The sequence below is a fragment of the Cebus imitator genome, unplaced genomic scaffold (genome assembly GCF_001604975.1).
Source record: "Cebus imitator isolate Cc_AM_T3 unplaced genomic scaffold, Cebus_imitator-1.0 Scaffold470, whole genome shotgun sequence".
NCBI classification, from domain to species: Eukaryota; Metazoa; Chordata; class Mammalia; order Primates; family Cebidae; genus Cebus; species Cebus imitator.
Window position 1 is genome coordinate 1722320 of NW_016107785.1, and position 5832 is coordinate 1728151.

General features: G+C 47.1%; 1 pseudogene; it reads left to right on the forward strand.

Moving 5' to 3' along the window:
- Positions 1 to 1154: 1154 nt before the first annotated feature.
- LOC108291889 lies at positions 1155 to 2472 on the forward strand (annotated as a pseudogene).
- Positions 2473 to 5832: the final 3360 nt, after the last annotated feature.

Below are 5832 nucleotides of genomic sequence, written 5' to 3' on the forward strand. Positions count from 1 at the left end.
AAAAAAAAAAAAAAAAGAAAAGAAAAGGCTGGGCACAGTGGCTCACGCCTGTAAAACTGCATTTTAAAAGGCCAAAGTAGGCAGATCAATTGAGTTCAAAAGTTTGAGACCAGAGTGGGATACATGGCAAAACTTCATCTCTACCCGAAACAAACAATTAGCCAGGCATGTTGGTGTGCACCTGTGATCCCAGCTACTCAAGAGGCTGAGATGGGAGGATCGCTTGAGCAGAAAAGGTTGAGGCTGTAGCAAGCCATAGCTACACCACAGCACTCCAGCCTGGTTAACAGAGCAAGACCTAATCTCAAAATAAAAACAGAAAAAAGAAAACAATAGGGCTGGGCACAGCAGCTCACTCCTGTAGCACAGCAATTTGGAATGGCTTCGTGATGGCTGGGCATCAGCACTGAGGCTCTGGCCCTGCAGTCTGTGTGGCTAGTGTCAGGTCAGGGGAGAGGCAGGGAGAGTCAGGGTGCTCCTTCCCCCACCCGCCATCACCATGGCCCAGCCCGACGTGCGGTTTCCAGCTGCACATCTGGCACTGGTGGGGGATAGTGAGCTTCCCTTGCATGGTGTCAGAGTCACAGAGTGCACAGCCTGCCTTACCTGAGGGTCCACTTCTCTCGGACATCCCTCGGGATCCTGGGCCCTGGAGCTGAGCACTCTGCATCCACAGGATGAGACTGAGTGGCTGCTAGTGCGGCCGGTGGCCTGACTTTGTCTCCTGGGCGTCTGGACCTAGGATCCACGCTGCTGGGGGATCGGTCCTGGTCTGGGGTGTCCAGTCACTTGCTGCCTGCAAGTCACGACTGGGCTGCAGCTATGGCTCCAGCACCAGTGGTGGCTGGCAGGCCTGGTACCTGATGACCTCAGGGTCAAGTGCATCACCCGTCCATCTGAGACTAACAAGAATGTTGACCAATGCAATGGAAGTTACAGGCCTGGATGGCAACTACAGAATCACATGCCACATGGTGATGGAGGTGCTGTGGGAGCACAAGGACATGGGCCAGCTGGAGGAAGCAGAGTAGGAAGCAGCCACAATGTCCTTTTGTGTCCTACAAGCAGCCGGCAGCACCGCCAAGGGGATGCCGCGTGGTGGGGTGGCACCACTGAGGGGAGGCGGCAGAGAAGGGGCTGCCTGCAGCCCCCAGCTCACTCCAGCATTCCCTGCCCCTCGGCCCCCATGCCTGCGGGAGTCCGAGGTGACCAGTGACATGTCTAGCCAGGTGGTGGGCATTGAGCCTCTCTACATCAAGGCAGGGCCGGCCAGCCTCAACAGTCCAAAGGGTTCCTCAGAGATGGGGACTGAGCCTCCTGTGGCCCTGCCCCCTGGTTCAGCTCCCACCCCCTGCCTCCCAGGCCATAAGGAAGAGGAGGATGGGGAAGGGGCTGGGCCTGGCTAGCAGGGTGGTGGGAAGTTGGTGTTCAGCTCCCTGCCCAAGCGCCTCTGCCTGGCCTATGGGGACGTGGCCTCCGGCTACCACTATGCTGTGGCATCCTGTGAGGCCTGCAAAGCCTTCTTTGAGAGGACCACCCAGGGGAGCGTCGAGTACAGCTGCCTGGCTTCCAATGAGTGTGAGATCACCAAGCAGAGAGGCAAGGCCTGCCAGGCCTGCTGCTTCACCAGGTGCCTGTGGGTGGGCATGCTCAATGAGGGAGTGCACCTGGACCATGTCTGGGGTGGGCAGCAGAAGTACAAGCAGTGGCCAGAGGTAGACCCGCTGCCCTTCCCAGGCCTCTTCCCTGCTGGGCCCTTAGCAGTAGCTGGAGGAACTTGGAAGGCAGCCCCAGTGAATGCACTGGTGTCTCGTCTGCTGGTGGTTGAGCCTGAGAAGCTCTATGCCATGGCTGACCCCACAGGCCCTGATGGGCACCTCCCAGCCATGGCTACCCTGTGACACCTCTTTGATTGAGAGATTGTGGTCACCATCAGCTGGGCCAAGAGCATCCCAGGCTTCTCATCGCTGTCACTGTCTGATCAGCTGTCAGTACTGCAGAGCGTGTAGATGGAGGTGCTGGTGCTGGGTGTGACCCAGCGCTCACTGTCATGACAGGATGAGCTGACCTTTGCTGAGGACTTAGTCCTGGATGAAGAGGAGACTCAGGCAGCTGGCCTGGGGAAACTTGGGGCTGCCCTGCTGCAGCTGGTGTGGTGACTGCAGGGCCTCTGGCTGGAGTTAGAGGAATACATCCTCCTGAAGGCCCTGGTCCTTGCCAACTCAGACTGTGCACATCAAAGATGCCGAGGCTGTGGAACGGCTTCAAGAAGCCCTGTACATGGCCCTGCTGGAGTACAAAGCAGCCGGGCTGGCCCCAGAGGGAGTGCTGAGTGGCAGTGGGCAGGCAGGCTGCTGCTCTTGCTACCATTCCTCTGCCAGACAGCGGGCCTATCTCCATAGGGTGAAGCTGGAGAGCAAGGCACCCATGCACAAGCTGTTCTTGGAGATGCTCAAGGCCATGATGGACTGAGGCAAGAGGTGGAACTGGTGGGCATTCTGGCAGGACCTGCCCAGCATGGGGCCAGCCCCAAGGACTGGGGCAGAGTTGGGGTCTGGCAGTGCCACAGCCTGCTGGCAGGGCCAGAGCAATGCCATCAGCCCCTGGGAGGAGGCCCCACACCCCCTCTGCCCCCTTCCTAGGGGATGTCAGAAGCTGGGAACATTGTGTCCAGGCTCTGGGCACAATGCTGCCCCTTGCAAGCTGCCAAGAGTCTAGGGGGTCTATTGGAAGCCATTGGGGGCTGCAGGGGATGTGTGGGAGCCAGAAGCCTATCTTAGGGAGGGAAGGGGATGGAGGCCACAGCCTCCCAGTGAGTGATGCTTTTGCTGCTGCTTAATCCTACCCTCTCTCCAGAGCAGAGCAGGATTTGGAGAGCAAAGGCCCCTACCCCCTTCTATCCTCTTCTCATCATTTGCATTGGGCATTAGTGCACTCCTTGAAGCAATAACTCCAAACAGGTTCCAGCCCCTGGACCCCTGAAGCTGCCAAGTCTTCCCCATCAGCTTCCACCCACCTCCTCAGGGGGTAGGAGAGCACTGCCTCTATGCCCTGCAGAGCAATAACACTATATTTATTTTTGGGTTTGTCCAGGGAGGCTCAGGGACAGGGGGCAAGCCAGGACTCAGAGCCCTTGACTGTACAGACACTTTATTTTAGTGTATATTTGCTTCAAAGAGAAACCGTTATTGGTTTTGAAACTTAATGAGAAAAAATATATATACTATGGAGCTCAAGAAAAAGAAAAACTTGGGGGGATGGAAGCATGTTTGCCATTGATGCACATGACTGTGAAATTCTGTACTGTCATTTCCCAGACGTTTGGCCACAGAAACTTTTTCCCACATAACATTTGTTAACAGCCTGCAAAACTAGACTTTTACATGGCAGTGATTCCCAGAATTTTGTATTTCATGGAGGAGTAGCAATATTTCCAAAAATTTGGGGGACTGTAGGGTTGCCAATTTACCTTTCCAAGTAATCTGAATAAATCACTGTATTATCACCATTTTTTTTAATAGAAGGACAGTCTCAGAATAATAGTTCTTTAAATGGAATAAATGTAGTTTTTGACAGCAAAAGAAACCAAGATACTACTTTTTCCTTATTTTCCCCTCTCCCAGTGCATTTGAGAACCATGCATAAGGGAACGCTATGCTACAAAGTTTTGCCCAAATATGAAAACAAAATAGCAAACTTAAAAGACAATGTCCCCTTTAGAAAGTTATTTTCCTAATGTCATTTAGTTGCTTTGATTGTACTGGATTTTTAGCATTTTATATGAGTTTTTCAGTTGGTTCCAAGTATGTTAATTCAGCTAACATCTGCTACTCCAGTAACAGCCTCATACAACTGCAGGTAGGTTTTCTCCAGACCAATTAGTTTTAATAGTGCAAACTAACAGACTGTAGTAACAAGGTTATGATGATCAGAGTTTCCAGAATGTTTAGGTGGTTACTTTTTAAGCTGTCAATGGTATCAAGACTTAATTTCTTTTAGTAAGTAACTTACCTAGTTGGAGACAGATAAAGGACTCCTTACATTTTTTTTCTGTAAGGCCTAACTTAACATTGTTAACCAAGGAAACAGGGTCAGCATTGAAAAATCAGGGAATTCATTATACCTAATAACTGAAGTAAAATTTACTAGTTGTTCAACTTTTTCTAAACTCAAATCTATTTTTATAAACTAATGTAAATAACATTTATATAATTTAACTGCTTTGATTTTTAAAATGTGTAGACTAGATCTTCCTTAAACATTTAGAAATAAAATGAAGGCTTAACTGGATTTGTGAGGATAAAACATTTTCTTTAACTGCCCTAGAGCAAAGTAGATTAGTCACCATGTGTTTTTTGTGCCAATGTAAATTGCAATTTATCACAGACAAAAAAATACATAAATTGATTGGTCTTGCAGAAAAACTCCCTTGAAAGAAAATTTCCAGTAAATAAAACTTCCCAAATTACCAGTACCATGAGCTGTTTTTCATGAATAAGATTCACCAACCCATGTGATCTGTGCAGGAAGAAACTGTGTCCTCCTGGTGGAGACATGAAAGAGCTGAACTGAAGTGGAGGTGGTTGTGCAAGAAAGGCCTTCCTGCTCAACACCCCACCAGGCAGTGGAGTGGAATGCAGAAGCCCTTTGTCCCTTACCTGTATACATGGACAGACAGTCAAGTTTGTTGCTCTAATTTAAAGTACAGCATTAATCCTGTGTGAATGGCCAGGAAACTGAGCAGACTCCTGTATAACCATTTGAAACTTTCCCTTCTTAATTTTTCAAAAATCTCTTTCAAACTAATTTCTGTGGAGCTTAAATGTGTATTTTATCACATAACATTGGCTTGCATTTTATTCCATATTGGGAACCTTTAATATTTTTAGGACCTAGAAGAAAAGTTGGTAGAAGAAAGCTTTCAGTTTTGAATGTTTGGATTTTAAAGTATAGTTTTTGATCCATTTCATCATTTTTTAAAATCATGAGTATACTTCTAAGGAGTAAAATACTGGCATCTCCTAGACCAAGTGTTTTGTTTCAGCAAATTTGCCCTGTTTACAAATTCTTTAATCTGTTATGCAAGGAATTCTCATACACTTTGTCACTTTTAATTACCATGGTACTATATTTAAATAATCACAAGATTTAACACGTTAAAAAAAGATAGTGCCAATAAATAACAAAAGTGGAATGCTTATCAGAGTTAGACATAATATTCAGCTGAGAATCACTTCAACAGAGTAAAGCTCTAAAGAGGGCAGAAAAGCCAAAAAAAAGTTTTTTTTTTAATTCCACTGATAATTTATTTCAGCTTTTAATATATTTTCTACTATAAAACCAAGCTGTCAAGACAGGAAAATATTACTGGTTTTGTTATTACAAAAACAAGTGAGAACTTTTAATTCACAAAGGATGAAAACACAAGACATTAATCTCACTGTACATACAATATTAAAATAAACAGATTAGCTGTAGACAAATAAAACATTTAAGACTTCACACACACACACACACACACACACACCTTGACACAAGAAACACAGGACAATTTTATTTTATTTTATTTTATTTTATTTTATTTTTCGCATTTATTTTATTGCATTTTAGGTTTTGGGGTACATGTGAAGAACATGCAAAATTGTTGCATAGGAACACACGTGGCAGTGTGATTTGTTACCTTCCTCCCCATCATCTACATCTGGCATTTCTCCCCTTGCTATCTCTCCTCAGCTTCCCACCCCCCACCATCCCTCCCCTATTTCCCCCCAACTGACCCCAGTGTGTAGTGCTCCCCTCCCTGTGTCCATGTGTTCTCATTGTTCAACACCC